This window comes from Asterias amurensis, chromosome 7 (genome assembly GCF_032118995.1).
Source record: "Asterias amurensis chromosome 7, ASM3211899v1".
Taxonomy (NCBI): domain Eukaryota; kingdom Metazoa; phylum Echinodermata; class Asteroidea; order Forcipulatida; family Asteriidae; genus Asterias; species Asterias amurensis.
In genome coordinates this window covers 9,687,386-9,703,639 of record NC_092654.1, presented here as the reverse complement: position 1 = coordinate 9,703,639, position 16,254 = coordinate 9,687,386, and the positions used below count along the sequence as shown (strand labels likewise).

At 39.4% G+C, this 16,254-nt stretch overlaps 2 pseudogenes; one reads left to right on the top strand and one right to left on the bottom strand.

Moving 5' to 3' along the window:
- Positions 1-620: 620 nt before the first annotated feature.
- On the top strand, positions 621-5,256 carry LOC139940116 (uncharacterized; annotated as a pseudogene).
- A 5,769-nt stretch (positions 5,257-11,025) lies between these two features.
- Positions 11,026-15,127, bottom strand: LOC139939560 (uncharacterized; annotated as a pseudogene).
- Between the last annotated feature and the right edge of the window lie 1,127 nt (positions 15,128-16,254).

Here is a 16,254-nt window from a genome sequence, read left to right as displayed (position 1 = left end):
TTTAAAATTGGAGTTGCATCAGTTTGTTCATACAAAACGACAGATATGCTCCTCGTTTCAATTTACTGGTGCATTACTTTAGTTGAGAACTTTCAGAAAATGCCGAAAAAGACTACATTCCAGAAGCCATTTTGACTAATTAAATATTCATACCGAGGTCACGCATGAAAACCCATGAATATTTTGCAGATAAAGGAAACGTATTTTGTTTGTGGTGGGGATTGACTGGTTAAACGACCTGTATGACTTTCCGAATGGTGTACCCCATTCACGAAGGTAAAGCTTTTCCAAATCACTCAATTTAGCAGATCTTATTTATTCATTACTATTACCTTAATAAACATGAATCAAGTTTGTTATTGTCTTGGTACTGATATTGTTTACAACATTACTCACCACTCGATTTTATATATATATATTAACACTACATCACTCACGCATTTATGCACACCCCTTCCTAAATTAAATGGTTCGGTCCAACAGATAGAGCTATAGACCCTGTGCAACACTGACTTGCACTTTATTTCTATTGTATTAATGCTATTGTAATTTTGGAGGTCAGTATTTTGTACTAAAGGCGTAGCCGTTTGTCGGTTCGGTACAATGTTGTTTCCTCCATGGTTGTACCATACATGTATGCTACAATCGTACTGTGAAGAACATATGCAGGTAGGGCCTAGTGTTGATGACTAAAAACGTTAACTATGGATTATATAAATCCTTCTCCGTGCACCTTTTGTTTTCTAGCAGCTACTTTCGGTATTGGGTTAGCTTTTCTGATTTTGATATCAACTATCGTGAGTGTAACTGTTCTGTTGACAACACCGGCCTTTCGAAACAGTCACGGCTACGTATTGATGTCATGCAGTGTGTCGAATTTAGGACTGAGTGCCGTTGCTGCTCTGTCTATCTACCCGTCCGCTACTCTCCGATACAGTCCGGACTCCTGGCCGTACGGAGACACCGTTTGTTTGATCTCGGCATACGCATCGCAATTTTATGAAGTGTTAAACCCTTTACTCATAATTGTTCCATTATTTATTAAGCAATTAATCCCACCACTCAAATATTCAAGACTTGTAACGACAAGAAGAACACTCCTGGTTATCGCAATAGGATGGATTCTCATAGTGTTGGATTACATTGTTCGTGTTCAGAAGTACATCTATCACGGGTTTGACACATGCGTTCAACGACTGAGTGGTGGATCTACTGATTTGATTATAATTCTCTATGGAGTTCTGCCTGGGTTTTGGTTTATTCTCATAACCTTAGTGATTGTCAGAATAAAAAAAATGGGTGTGGGAAAGAACGCCAAACGGTTTGCCAACCCTACACAATCCTCCTCGAGTCAAGACGTCCATTCATCTCCCAGAGCATCACCCAGGACCATCAAACTTTTCCGAATGGCAAGGGTTATGGCAGTCGCTGTCCTAGTTTGCTGGTTTCTATTTTCGTGCTTATTCTGTATAGACTACTCCTTCGGTTTATACGTGCCCCAAATGATATATTTGCAAACCTTCAGGATGCTGATTTGTTACTTTTATGTCAACAGTTTCATCTTTTTCCACATGAAGAAGAAACCATTTCACTTCAGCGTCAAAAACTTTGCTGAGCACTTTACTCGTTATGCTGTCGTCGTATGAACGAGTTGGAAAAAAAACTTAGACTGTGATGATTTCCTGTATCTGCAGCAAAGCATCAAAGTGGAACTGAATACGTCTGGGGACAATACCAATGACAAACAAACAAGACAACTATGTAAACTCTGTCGAACTTGTGAAAATAAAAGTACATGGTGTCGACAACGAGGGATTCGGAAAGTGAACTTTTTGCACACCGGACAACAACGGTAATGACACTTGCTGTAAATCAAACTTGTAAAGACCGCTCCCATGGGTGGTTCTATGAGAAAAGACTATCTGTGTTTTGATTGGTCCGAGGTGACTTTTGGCAACTGCACTTTTCGGTCGTCTGCATGTGAATGTAGGTGAAAGGTGAAGTTGGACGGGGATTTACCTAGGCTTGAGGCCACTCTCTGGCGTAATTCACGAGAGCCTCACTGTGTGACGTCAGATGTTCAGGCTACTGTAATTATCACGTTTGTTGTAAATCGAACGTGTAAAAAACTCCAAGACCACACCCGTGTCCTAGCGAACTCAAATCAACTTAAAGCCATTGGACCCTTTCGGTAAACAGTATTGTCCAAGGCCCACACCTCGTGTGTCACAACTTCTATATCAAATAACAAACCTGTGAAAATTTGGGCTTAATCGGTCATCGGAGTCGGGAGAAAATAACGGGAAAACCCACCCTTGTATCCGCGCGTTTCGCCGTGTCATGACATGTGTTTAAAATAAATCCGTAATTCTCGTTAACGAGAATTGATATTGTTTTACTGTTTTCTCAAAAAGTAAAGCATTTCATGGAATAATATTTCAAGAGAAGTATTTCACCACTACCGTCTGTAAACCCTGTAAGTTATTTGTAAATCTGTGAACTTTTTTTTTTCTGTACCGAAAGGGTCCAATGGCTTTAAAGCAGATATTTTTGTAAAAACGAGTGCAGCATATATTAAGCTGATAATTTCATATTTGAATATTAAGGAAAATCGTGTTTTGGTTTAGGTTTATTGCTGTAATTTGCTTCTTAAATCTGTCATCGCATGTTTTATTTTGGCAAATCCACGCTCCGATTCACCAATAAAGAAACCAATTACATCAAAACATCAATTACATCAAAACTGTCAACATAAGCGACCTTTGTGCACCAGCCCATTTAATTCACAAATGTATTAAAGGGTATATGTACTTTTTCCTAACAAAAAACACAATGTCCACAGATTTACATTAAACTTACACAGTTTGAAAATTATGATAGTAGAAAACTTCCCTTGGAGTTTTACTTACTGAGGCGCTGTTGTTTTTGAGAAACGAGTAAAAGTAAGCATTTTCGTCTCAGTTTTTAGCATGTAAAAATGTATTAACCAGTTATGCTATGGTTTTCTTATAATATTTAACATGCCAAATAATTTTGGTCTCATGAGACCAAAATTATTTTGTGACTTGTTTTACTCATTTCTCAAAAGCTACACAACCTTAGTTAGTAATATTTGAAGGGAAGCTTTCCCCTATCATTATCTTCAAACCCTGTAAGTTTAAAGTAAATCTGTGGACATTTTGAAAAAGTACCCGAATCCCTTGACCATGTGTAATTGTTAGGAATGTTAATGACACGTTGTGATCAGTGGTGTGTTTACAAGACAAAATGCCCGGTAAACTCCAATTATTACAAAAGACCAATCGTGCCACTGATGTATATTTCATGTCAGCAAGAAATTAATTCGTTAAAATCATTGCTTCTATTTTTATTTTATTTTCTAATATCAATCATACCATATGTTTCTAATCGAATACTCTCATTATGCCAATTGATTCTAATTGAATGGCCATTTCCTCGAGAAATACAGTTTGGTATGTACGAAATATAAAATTTGAGAAACACTTTTTTGTGTTTTAAACTATCTCAACATTTTAAATAATTGGAATTTTCTACATTTCGTACGTATACACAACTCTTGAAACTTGTTTTGGTTTTTATGCAACATTGATAGTATAATGTAGTGAGCTTTCAGATTGAACCTGAGCAATTTCACTACAGACTAAAGGCACTGGACATTATTGGTAATATTACTCAAAATAATTATTAGCATAAAAACTTACTTGGTAACGAGTAATGGAGAGCTGTTGGTAGTATAACAAATTGTGAGAAACAGCTCCCTAGATCTGAAGTAAAGTAGTTTTTTGAGAAAGAAGTAATTTCCAACTAAAATATATGAATTTGATTTCGAGACCTCAGAATTAAATCTTTAGGTCCCGAAATCAAGCATCTGAAAGCACACAATTTGTGCAACGAGGGCGGTTTTTCTTCTTTTATTCTCTCGCAACTTCGACGATCAATTGAGCTCAAATTTTCACAGGTTTGTTATGTTATCATATGTTGAGATACACCAAGTGAGAAGACTGATCTTTGACAATTACCAATAGTGTCCAGTGCATTTAAGACCGTACCTATGTTGCTACTCGTCACACACTTCTTCTGCTCTTGCTTTCCCATCAAGTTAAAATCTGGTCACTCTCTCAAAATGCGTCGATTACGCAACAAAGGTAGACTGGTTTTTACCAATGTTTGTAAACACCAATTCGCACTAGATCTGTTCACAATCTTTTGAAGCGGTCAGTTCATTGTGAGAAGTATAGGTATATATAGCGCCCTCTGCAGTTAGATGGTAATGCAGGACAAGCCCTTTCGAAGTGTCGGCTTTGGCCTTGTCTTGGGCTTGCATGTTCTGATGGAATCCAATTAGTGGTTTCCTGCGTTTTAAAACATTTATTTTAGTATCATCAATGCACAAATTGATCCTGACAAGTTTTAACATTCCAATGTTTCACATAAAGTTATGGTGTTTAAATACATGAACAGAATGAGTTGCTCATTAAAATATGTTAAAACAACCGCCATATATTTAACTGTCTAGGAAACACAATGGAACATGACAACTTAAAAAAATTGTCATAATAAATTGAAGAAAAATAATCAACAATCATTCTTTTAAGTATAGTGTTCTTCTGTCTTTAAAGACACTGGACACCTTTGGTAAATCTCAACATATGCACAAAATAACAAACCTGTGAAAATTTGAACTCAATTGGTCGTCAAAGTAATTGCGAGAAAATAATGGAAGAAAAAACACCCTTGTCACACGAAGTTGTGTGCTGTCAGATGCTTGATTTCGGGACCTCAAAATCTAATTCTGAGGTCTCAAAATCAAATTTGTGGAAAATTACTTCTTTCTCGAAAACTACCTTACTTCAGAGGAAGCCGTTTCTCACAATGTTTTATAATATCAACAGCTCCCCATTATACGCGTTAACAAGTAAGTTTTTATGCTAGCAATTATTTTGAGTTATTACCAAGAGTGTCCACTGCCTTTAAATCAAGCTCCAGGATTTTGTGGAAAAAAATACATTTGCAACATCACATTTTAAAAATACTGGGTTTTTTTCTTCCTTCCTTTGGTCTCAGACACAAATAAAAAAGCATTTGCAATAATGGTGTTCTCACTTATGTTTAAAGATCAACACTGTAAATAATTTACTTGATTCAATAAAACTATGTTCAACGATCGGTTAACATTTCTGTAAAGACTGGGTTTCCCTTTTGGGTTTATTCACCCTGTACATGTACATTATAAAGGCACTGGACACTAATTGGTAATTATTCAAATAATTGTTACGATCAACGAGCAACTTGAAGAGCTGTTGATAGTATAAAACATTGTGAGAAACAGCTCCCTCTGCAGTATTACTGAAACGTAGGTTTTTAGAAGAGGTAAATTCTCACAAAAGACTTCATGCCTGAATATTTAGGCATCTGAAACACGATTGTGTTTTTTCTTCCATTATTCTCTTGCATTTTGATGACCAATGTGATTCCAACATTATAATGATTAGTTTACGCATAATGTTGGGATACAAGTGAGAATACTGGTCTTTGACAATTACTGAAGATGTATAGTGCCTTTGAACTTTGACCGAACTCAAAATGTCTCAAACTCCTCCCAACATGTCATGAGGATCGCCAATTAGATACAGGTATACCTTCAAAACGTTGCTCATCAGACACATTTATTTCGGCAGGCTTTATGTTAGTTTTAAAGTCACCTGGAAGTGGTATTTTGTCAAAATAAAGCTTTTGTCACTAAAAAATATGTGTTTTAATGAGTGGAATATGAACAAACAATTAACTAGGGTTTAAAAAAATAGTTTCCATGTTATTTACAAATTTGAAAAAAAGCCCGATCCGAGAGGGCGCTGTTCGTGACGTCAATCGAGGCGCGATGAATCGCATGCAGTGCCAAAACAACATAGTGACGCTTGGCGCAAGCTAAAAACATGCCCTCAAAGTTGAAACAATACCTGATTTTTTTTTCACGTTAGGCAAATGCTCCGTTAGGTTCGTTACGTCTTTCAGGTACCTTCTTCGACTTCCCCACTAGCTGGACAAATTATTGGGGTGGCGTCATATTTTAGAAAAGAACTTTTCTGTTCATGTCAAAATGTGTAGTGTATTCCGGATTCTCGAAGCACGACGGCTCGAATGAAGTGTTTGCTGCACAGCGCTGGAAAAGACGTCGGACCGGACAACTTGGCTAACTGACACCATCTTTAGTTGTTTTGCTGCATCCAGCAGCAATACACCTGGTCGACATTGCCGGAAAAATGCAAGAAAAAAACTTTTTCAAAACGTACAAACTAACGACTAGGACTTGAATGTACTTGCCCGTACGTGTTCGATGTTCGATCGAGGCAAAGTCTTCCTCGATTTACGTCACAAAAGGAGTAGGCGGCGTCACCCCCACCATGGGCGTCAATCAGGGGTGGGACAGGGGGACATGTCCCCCCCCCACCTTTTGGAGGGTAGGGGACACAATATCAAATGTCCCCCCCCCCCACCTTTTTGACCACCTTTATCATGAAGCCCAAGTTTTGCCCTGTGTAAGACGAAACCCGGTGTCCCTATATGGGCATTAATCCTGTGGGCAAAGGATGACACAATTTTTTGAAGGGTGGGGACACTACATCAAATGTCCCCCCTCAAAATTGGCCCTAGATTGCATCACAGAGCATCTAAAATGCAAAATTTCCCCGGGCCCTTAATCGGGCCCGCACCTCACGACGTAAAGGCTTTCCCACACGCATGGTCCATCATTGACAGATTTGCACCTCCCCCCTGAAAGAGTGGAAGGAACGTGAACCCCATCCCATTTTCGAAGGGTGGGGGACACAGTATCAACTGTTCCCCGTGTCTTTTGACCACCTTTATGAAACTCATGTTTTGCACTGTGGAACTGTGGAGCACTGGAACACAATATTCCCATTGTTCTGTTTCGTTTGCCATTTGGCCGCTTAATGGCCTAAAGATTGCACCACAGAGCATCTAAAAATGCAAAATTTTCCCGGGCCCTTCTGCGGGCCCGGACCCATGCCGTAAAGGTTTCGCATGTGCGTGCTCACTCTTTGGCAGACTTGTCCCCTAAAATTCGTGTCATAGACCAACACCTGAACATGCTGTTAACCAAAAAGATTCTACTGCTCACATTTTACAGATGCTCTGTTCCATTCTGTAAGCATCTTATTGGCCTAAGATTGCACTACAGAGCATCTAGAATGCAAAATTTTCCCGGGCCCTTAAGCGGGCCCGGACCCATGCCGTAAGGTTTCACACTTACGTGCTCACTCTTTGACAGTATTCCCCTCCCCCTAACACTTGGTTCAAAGACCCGCACTTGAAGATGCTATCAACTCAAAAGGTTCTACTGCTGCTCACACTTTACAGATGTTCTGTACCATTCTGTAAGCCTCTTATTGGCCTAAAATTGCACCACAGAGCATCTAGAATGCAAAATTTTCCTGGGCCCTTCAGCGGGCCCGGACCCATGCCGTAAAGGTTTCACACTCATGTGCTCACTCTCTCACAGATTTCCCCCCTAAAACTTGGTTCATAGATCCGAACTTGAAGATGCTGTTAACTCAAAAGGTTCTACTGCTGCTCACATTTTACAATGTTCTGTGCCATTCTGTTTACCTCTTATTGGCCTTAGATTGCACCTCAGAGCATCTAGAATGCAAAATTTTCCCGAGCCCTTAGGCCCGGACTCAAGGCCGTAAAAGGCTTCGCGTTCAGCTTTATAGCAGGCTCCATCTTTAATACCCACCAGGGATGAACTGCCGTCTGAGCATTATAATGCAGAAACAAAATGGATATTACGAAGCTATACAGTGAGTTGTTTTTTAGGTACAATAACCATGATAGCAAAAATAGGTGCATCATAGCTTGAAATAGGCATTAAATCTGAGAGGGGGGAACATCACCCCTCAGACTCCATAGATTGCACCAGAGAGCATCTACGGAAAAAAAAACACCCGGACCCCACGCCGTAAATGTTATGTCCCCCCCCCCCCACCTTTCAAGACGGATTGACGCCCCTGACCCCCACACAACTTTATTGAATTTGTTTAACTTATAAATCGTTAAAAACAATTACTCAAAAAAATATGTTATTGTTCAGGAATATATACTCTAATGTTTGAAGAAAACAAATTCTATTTCCAGGTGCATTTAATGACCTTTGGCCGGCTGATGTATTATTGATGTTGATAGCTTCTGTTCTTGTATTTTTCAGTGCATATTTTATTTTTTTAAATACTCTTAGATAATTGTTATTATCTGGACTTTTTACTATTGTGATTCACATCTTTACATATTTTTTTTAATGAAACTTGCGCATAATAATAAACGAATGAATTGTAAGATAAAGTGAAAAGAGTTATTTAAAAAGTTATTTAAAAACTGAAACAACGGAAATTGTCATGTGCACCTTGAGCTCTTTATATTATATGTTTTACATTAAAACTGTAACGGTGTTATCGGGTTACCAGACTCTCTTCAATGGATTCAAAACTTTGCTGCAAGACTTTAGTTAATACTTTAATACTCGTTCACATGAACCCATGTTGTTTTCTTAACTGTATGCAATTAATGCATCAACTGCTGTTACATGTTTTTAACATGTATGTTGTATTGATCAGTGCACTAAAAATGATGTAGGCCTGTTACAAAATAGTTGTCAACTAAAAAAAGAATTAACGGCCGTTGATGTGAACGCTGTTTTTTTTCGTCATGTGAATTACTCCCATGTTGGTTTTTTCCCCAAAGATTTCCGATAGGTAAACCTGATTTTAAATTAACATTTAGAAGTCAGTAGTGCATCTCCTGTACCTCCATTATGCTCTATTATTTCTCTCCGTATCTGTTTACTAAAGAGTTTATTGGGTCTCAGTCCCCTGCAGCCGTAACGTGGAGTATACCCACACGCCAAAAACAAAACCTCCCTGCTTATCAGTGGATTACGGAAGCTCGGAATTCACTGCTTCCGTAAGCGCCAAGTTCTTTGCTTACGGTAAACAGAGCCATGAAATTTTGCCCTGTACATGCCTGGCGGTAATTGTTTTCCGATTTGTTTAAAGGATTCCTTTGTTAAAAAAGCACCTCAGGCCAGCCCCAAGTGACCCAATCCACAAGCAGGGCAGTTGGGGGCTGCCCGAGGTGCACTGACGTCACCACAAGAAGGGTGAGTGGTTTTTTCCCCAGGAGAGAACGTGGGTAATAATCTGCACACGTTCGTCCTGGGAAAAAAAATAGGCGACTTTTCAAGGACGAACGTGGGGTATGTATCTGCCACCGTTCGTCCTGGAAAAAAAAAAAAACGCCACCCATAATTATGAGCCCACCGGGGTCGATCAGGGGAAGCTAATCGAACGCTACACCAACATGCAAGTACATGCACGTATGCATGCACTGTATATATACAACACACACGTAAAGTACGTGGACACAGCATGCAAGCTTTCCATATACATGTATCTATCTGTGTTTTGATTGGTCGTCCGAGGTGACCTCAGACCAGGGTGCGTTCGTTTAGCTTCCCTGGGTCGACCCCAGTGTGTGCCTTTTTTTTTTCCAGGACGAACGTGGGTAATAATATATGCACACGTTCATCCTGGAAAAAATATACGCTACACAACGTCACCACGAGGGGGCGAGTGTGATCGTTCGTTTTGCTCTTGTCAGGGGCTCACCAGAGTGAGCATCGCGGGGTAGACCCAGGGAAGCTATTAAACCGAACGCACCCATAGGGAGGTCAAAGGTCAAACTACACGCCGGTTTTAAAATACAATGCAAAAGTATAAATGTGGACCTAAACAAATGGCAGCTTCTTACAAAATGGCGGCTCCTATGTTGTCGTCATTTTTAGTATTTACATTAGTGTATAGACCTTTCTTTTGTTGATAAACAAACAGCCTTGGTTGGCATGGTCGGCCGAATGTTAGTAAAACACTAAATCTTAAAAACAGATGTTTTAACCAAATTCAGCATTTTCTGCAAACATTCAATTCAATAAAATACCTCTCATAATTATTTGTTTTGTTTTTAACAAAATCAACAAATTTGATTACATTGTTACAAAAAATAGCGATATTTTCTTAATTTGCACTTACGGCTTTCCATAGTTTTTCTAATCTGGGTTGGCAAAAACTTGGGCTGTGACGTTGCAAAAGAAAGGTCTATAACGTGAAGTATTTAACGTTGCCCTTAAAGATGCTCTTTTTATGGCGGGATAAAAAAGGCAAAATGGTTTTATTAAAAGTCATCAATGAAATATCAGCTGTGTTTTTATATTGACTTGAGTTTTACCGGCGCCATAGGGGATTCTGTCACAGTGTAAGTGTCCACAATGCGGGATTTGACAAGGGCTGGAGAAGCTGATTAAAAAAAGAGGTCGCTGTCAGGCGACATTTTTAAGACGACGACAGAACCTCCGGGAACACAGAATCTCCCGCCACCGGCATGTGACAATTGAAACAGCAATATCAGTCGATAGTTAAATAAGGATTGATAAAAAAAAAGAATGACATTGCATAAAGGTCAATTGTTCAGCAGCGCCAAAGCGAGGTCAACACAAGCTTAAGTGTGGTGACCTCGTTTTGGTGCATTTGTTTATTAATATTGAACCGTGATTTCATTCTAAGTCTTAGATGATCAAAATAGACGAAGCCAACTTAGCAGTGACATCAAACCCACTGGGCTTATCTATAAATACATTTTACAAAACTATTGTCTTAATGGGTGCTTTGTAGGACGCAAAACACAATATCCACAGATTCACATTAAACTTACACGGTTTGAAGATAATGATGGTAGAAAGCTTTCCTTAAAATACTACTTGCAGAGGTGCTGTATAGGTTGTTTTTTTTATTAGTAAAACGATGTCATGAAAAACAAACGCAACTATCCTGAAAACATCGATGTACAAAAGGTGAAACCAAAGGTGAAACCTTTGGAAGTTTAATTTTGTAACAAAATATTGTACCTTTTGTTGTCGTCTTTTAAACAGTCTTCTTTTCAAAACCCCTCGTTGTTCACGCCTTGTATTTCAACTTTCACAAGTTTGACAGAGTTTGTATAAAATGTCTTGTGTCTTATTGGTATTGTCCCCAGACGTATTCAGTTCCACTTTGATGCTTTGCTGCAGATACAGGAAATCATCACAGTCTAAGTTTTTTCAACTCGTTCAATCGACGACAGCACGAACTAGAGTAAGTTGCTCCCAAATCTCTTTGGCGCGGTTGTGAAATGTTTTGTTCTTCTTGATAAAATAGATGAAAGAGTTGACATAACTGTTGGAAACCAACATAACTGTTGGAAACCAACATCTACAAAGTTACAAAATTGATCACTTGGGGCACAACGATATCGAAAGAGATGTTTATAATAAGTAAGCACAAAAACGGAAACCAGCAAACTACTACAGCAACTGCCATAACCCACCATTCGGAACAGTTTGATGGTAAACCGTTTGGCGTTCTTCTCCAACTTCTTTCTGACAACCACTGAGGTTATGAACAAAACTATAAGACTATAGGCAGAACTCGAACAAAGAAAAAATATGTATGCAAATACAGACTCCTCTTTAATCACTAAAAGAACGCATGCATAATTATATAAACCCAAAGTATCTGTACTGCCGCTGAAAACCGACAACGATAATCGACACTGTGAGAATCCATCCTATTGTGATAACAAGGAGTGTTCTTCTTCAAGGAGTGTTCTTTGAGTGGAGCGGCGACTGCTAAGTACCGCTCAATACTCATAAGACACAACGTGAATCGTTGTCGACACCCTGTACTTTTATTTTCACAAGTTCGACAGAGTTTACATAGTTGTCTTGTTGTGTCTCATTGGTATTGACCCCAGACGTATTCAGTTCCACTTTGATGCTTTGCTGCATATACAGGAAATCATCACAGTCTAAGTTTTTTTTCAAACTCGTTCATACGACGACAGAATAAAGAGTAAAGTGCTCAGCAAAGTTTTTGGCGCTGAAGTGAAATGGTTTCTTCATGGGGAAAACGATGAAAAGGTTGACACAAAAGTAATAAATCAGCATCAGGTCGGTTAGCAAATAGATCCTTTGGGGCACATATATAAACCGAAGGAGATGTTTATAAAGAATAAGCACAAAAATAGAAACCAGCAAACTAGTACAGCGACTGCCATAACCCTTGCCATTCGGAACAGTTTGATGGTTCTGGGGAATGCTCCGGGAGATGAATGGGTGTCTTGACTCGAGGAGGGTTGTGAAGGGTTGTCAAACCGTTTGGCTCTCTTTCCAAAACTCAATTTTATTTTGACAATCAGTAAGTTTATGATATTAAACCAATAACAAAGCAGAACTCTAGCAACAAAGAGGAATCTAAACGAATCATCAGATCCATCATCACTCAGTCGTTGAACGCATGTGTCAAACCCGGAATATAGATGTACTTCTGAACACCAACAATGAACTCCAACACTATGAGAACCCATCCTATTGCGATAACAAGGAGTGTTCTTCGTGTCGTTACAAATCTTGAATATTTGAGTGGTGAATGAGAGATTGCTATGTATCGCTCAATAATTATTGGAGCAATCGTGAGTACAGGGTAACCATAAAATTGCGATGCGTATGTCGGGATCAAACAAACGGCGTCTTCGTACGGGCAGGAGTCCGGACTGTCTCCGAGAGTAGCGGACGGGTAGATAGAAAGTCTTGGTGCAAGACGTTTCTCTTTTCCCTTTCACGCACACCGCGGCCAATTCACCAAACGCACAGACTCACCTGACTTTTAGTCCACTCACCGCCCCGGGGCGGTGAGTGGAGGTGAGTCGGTGCGGGCGCTGTCGGTGAATTGGCCGCGGTGTGCGTGAAAGGGAAACGAGAAACGTCTTGCACCAAGACTAGTAGATAGACATAGCCGCAACGGCACCCGTTCCTATAAAATCAGCCACGCTGAGTGACATCAATAAGTAGCCGTGACTGTTTCGAAAGGCCGGTGTTGTCAACAGAAAGCTATGTTTATGGTATTTGATACCAAAGACAGAAAAACTACGCCAGTAATGAAAGTAGCTTCTAAAATACAAACGGTATTGTTTGGGCACGGAGATGAAATTAATATTATAACCAATGAACCGCTCCCTAGTTATTACGTTTGCAGTTGTCGATCTTTTACGATATGTGTTTCGTTATGAGTTTACAGCTGTCTTTGCACAACCCAATACACCTCCTACTGTAGCTTTAGGACGTGTGTGCCTATACTAAACACTGACCTCCAAAATTACATAAGTATGGGCACAGTTCATTTGGTTGACTCGTTAAATTAGATGGTAGAATTGGCGACCCTTTCTTCCAGTCCACTAGCAGAAGGCTGCTCGTCTTGACAAAGGCTCTGGACACTATTGGTTATTAAACTTTTTTTGAGCGACGGAGAGCTGTTTGTAGTACAACACATTGTGAGAACCGGCTTTCTCTGGAGTGAAGTAACGTTGTTTTTGAAAAAGAGGTAATTTCTCACTGAAATATTAAAATACACCAGGCTTTAAGCCCTTTAGACATCTGAAAGCACACAAATTATTGTGCAATATAGGAGGTGTTTTTTGTCCACTATTCTCTTGCAGCTTCGATGACCAATATTGAGCCAACATGTTCACAGATTTGTTATTTTATGCATATATGTTGGGATACACCAGGTGAGAATGTATTGGTCTTTAGTAATTATCAAAGGTGTCCTGTGCCTTTAAGTATAATGTGAAAGTTATACAACACGCACTGGAGCCAAACTATTTCTTTGTAATATTTAGCCTGGCCGTGGACGAAAAGTAATAGAGCGCCACCCATTGATCTTATAATGTCAGGTAGTTCATTTTGCCACGATCGCTTTGGTTTCACGACCGGCCTGAAAACATTTTGTTGCCAACTTGCCCAATAATGGCAATAAAGCCAACCAGCACAACTATATGGTTAGAATGTGCGTCTGTTGTTGCATTCCGCCATCCCCAACAACATCTCTATTAACTTTTACTTCTCTTTTATTTTCAACTCAAAGCGCATAGGGACTTTTCTGCTGTGATTGTGATATGCGCTCTACAAAAAAGGTTCATCATTATTATTATTCAATGGCATAGGCCTTTATTTCACAAAAGGGTCTCGATACATCACATATTTTCACTTTTAAAATAACAAACCTGTGAAAGTTTGAGCTCAATCGGTCATCGAACTAGCGAGATAATAATGAAAGAAAAAAACACCCTTGTCATACGAAGTTGTGTGCGTTTAGATGGTTGATTTCGAGACCTCAAGTTCTAAACCTGAGGTCTCGAAATCAAATTCGTGGAAAATTTCTTCTTTCTCGAAAACTATGGCACTTCAGAGGGAGCCGTTTCTCACAATGTTTTATACCATCAACCTCTCCCCATTACTTGTCACCAAGAAAGGTTTTATGCTAATAAATATTTTGAGTTATTACCAATAGTGTCCACTGCCTTTAAATGCAGGGAGTACTTTTGGTAATATTGCCAAAGACACTTTGTGTATCCCAACATTATGCATAATATAGCACACTTGTGAATTTTGGGGCTCAATTTATCATCGAAATTGCGAGAAAGATTAATATGCAATAATAAAAATTTAAAATGCTATAATAGTGTTGTGTACTTTCAGATGCACGAGAAAAGATTCACATTTTTTACGGGTGAAAATTACCTCTCTGTCTGCCCCCCCCCCCCAATATTTCAAATGGGGTCATTTCTGACCATGTTGTATTACAGCTCTCCATTTCTCTCTTTCTAGTCTTTACCAAGAAAGTTGTTATGGTCAACAATTGTGGAAGTAATTACCAAAGAGACCCATACCCTGCCATGATGCTGTGATATTCAAATTGTTTTGAAATGTTCATTGTTTTTGTTCATGTAAAGAGTGAATTACAACATGGTTACTAAAAGAAGATGTGCTTTGGTGTTCCAGCCCCCCCCCCCCCCAACAAGTTGGCGGTGCACTCACAGCACCCCCAACCCCCACTCTCGTGGGCCTGCCCACACCAATGCATTGTCTCAAGCAACATAAGAGGGTGGCCTTACCCTTCCTATCGGGGTCAAGAGCGCCAGCTGGTGTCTTCAACTCCAGCAGCATATAGTAAGCTGCCCAGTGCCCATATAGGGGCCAGCTTGAATTTAAAACTTTTTCACAGAACACGAGTCCCGATCTATGTAAATCACAAGTCGTAAGAATTTACGCAGTCGCAAAATATGTTATTAATACCGTTAATCGTTATCTTATGATGAAACTTGGAGGCGAGATCTGATTGATGACGAGAAGAAAAGCCTGATAATTTAATGATTATGGGCACTGAGCCTAAAGCAAAAGAAAGAGCCCCCTCCTCCGCCTATCCAATTTCAACCCCCTCCTCCGCCCATCCCATTTCAACCCCCCCCCTCCCCATATACACGGACAATGAAACAAACGGCTTTAAGTGCCAAGCCAAAGTGTACTCGATTGCAGGAATCATGTAGAGCTTGTACAAAGTAAGCTTGGAAATAATGCTTAAAGGCAATGGACACTATAAATTGGTAAGTGTCAAAGGCCAGTCTTCTCACTTGGTGTATCTCAACATATACATACAATAACAAACCTGTGAAAATTTGATCTCAATTGGTTGTCGAAGTTGCGAGAGAATAATGGAAGAACCCTTGTCGCATAGGTTGTGTGCTTTCAGATGCTTGAATTCGAGACCTCAGCCGAGGTCTCGTATTCAATCCAATTGTTTTAGTGATAAATTACACATTTTTCAAAACTATGTTACTTCAGAGGGAGCCGTTTCTCACAATATGTTATGCTATCAACAGCATTTCATTGCTCCTCGTCCAGGAAAGTTTTTATACGCTAACAATTATTTTGAGTAATTACCAATAGTGTCCAGTCCCTTTAATATTGCAGGGAATTTGCAAAACCGAAGTCCTTAGTTTTGGACAGAAATAGAGAATATCTGAATGTGTTTCTTGTGAACAAGTCTTCGCGTTAAAGAAGGTGGAGACCGGCAAACTTCACACCTTATTAATAATGACTAACAGAAAAATCAACCCCTGTACTAGAGATCAGATCTGAGGCAATCAATGGCCAGACAATATCAAAACAGAAAAATTAATTTGCTCCAAAGCATGTCAAGGTATATGCCTACTATGTTCTTCTTTCCACAACGAAGGGAAATAATAAAACGAACCAGCAGCTGCTTTTCTATTATAGACCATCAAAATATTCTG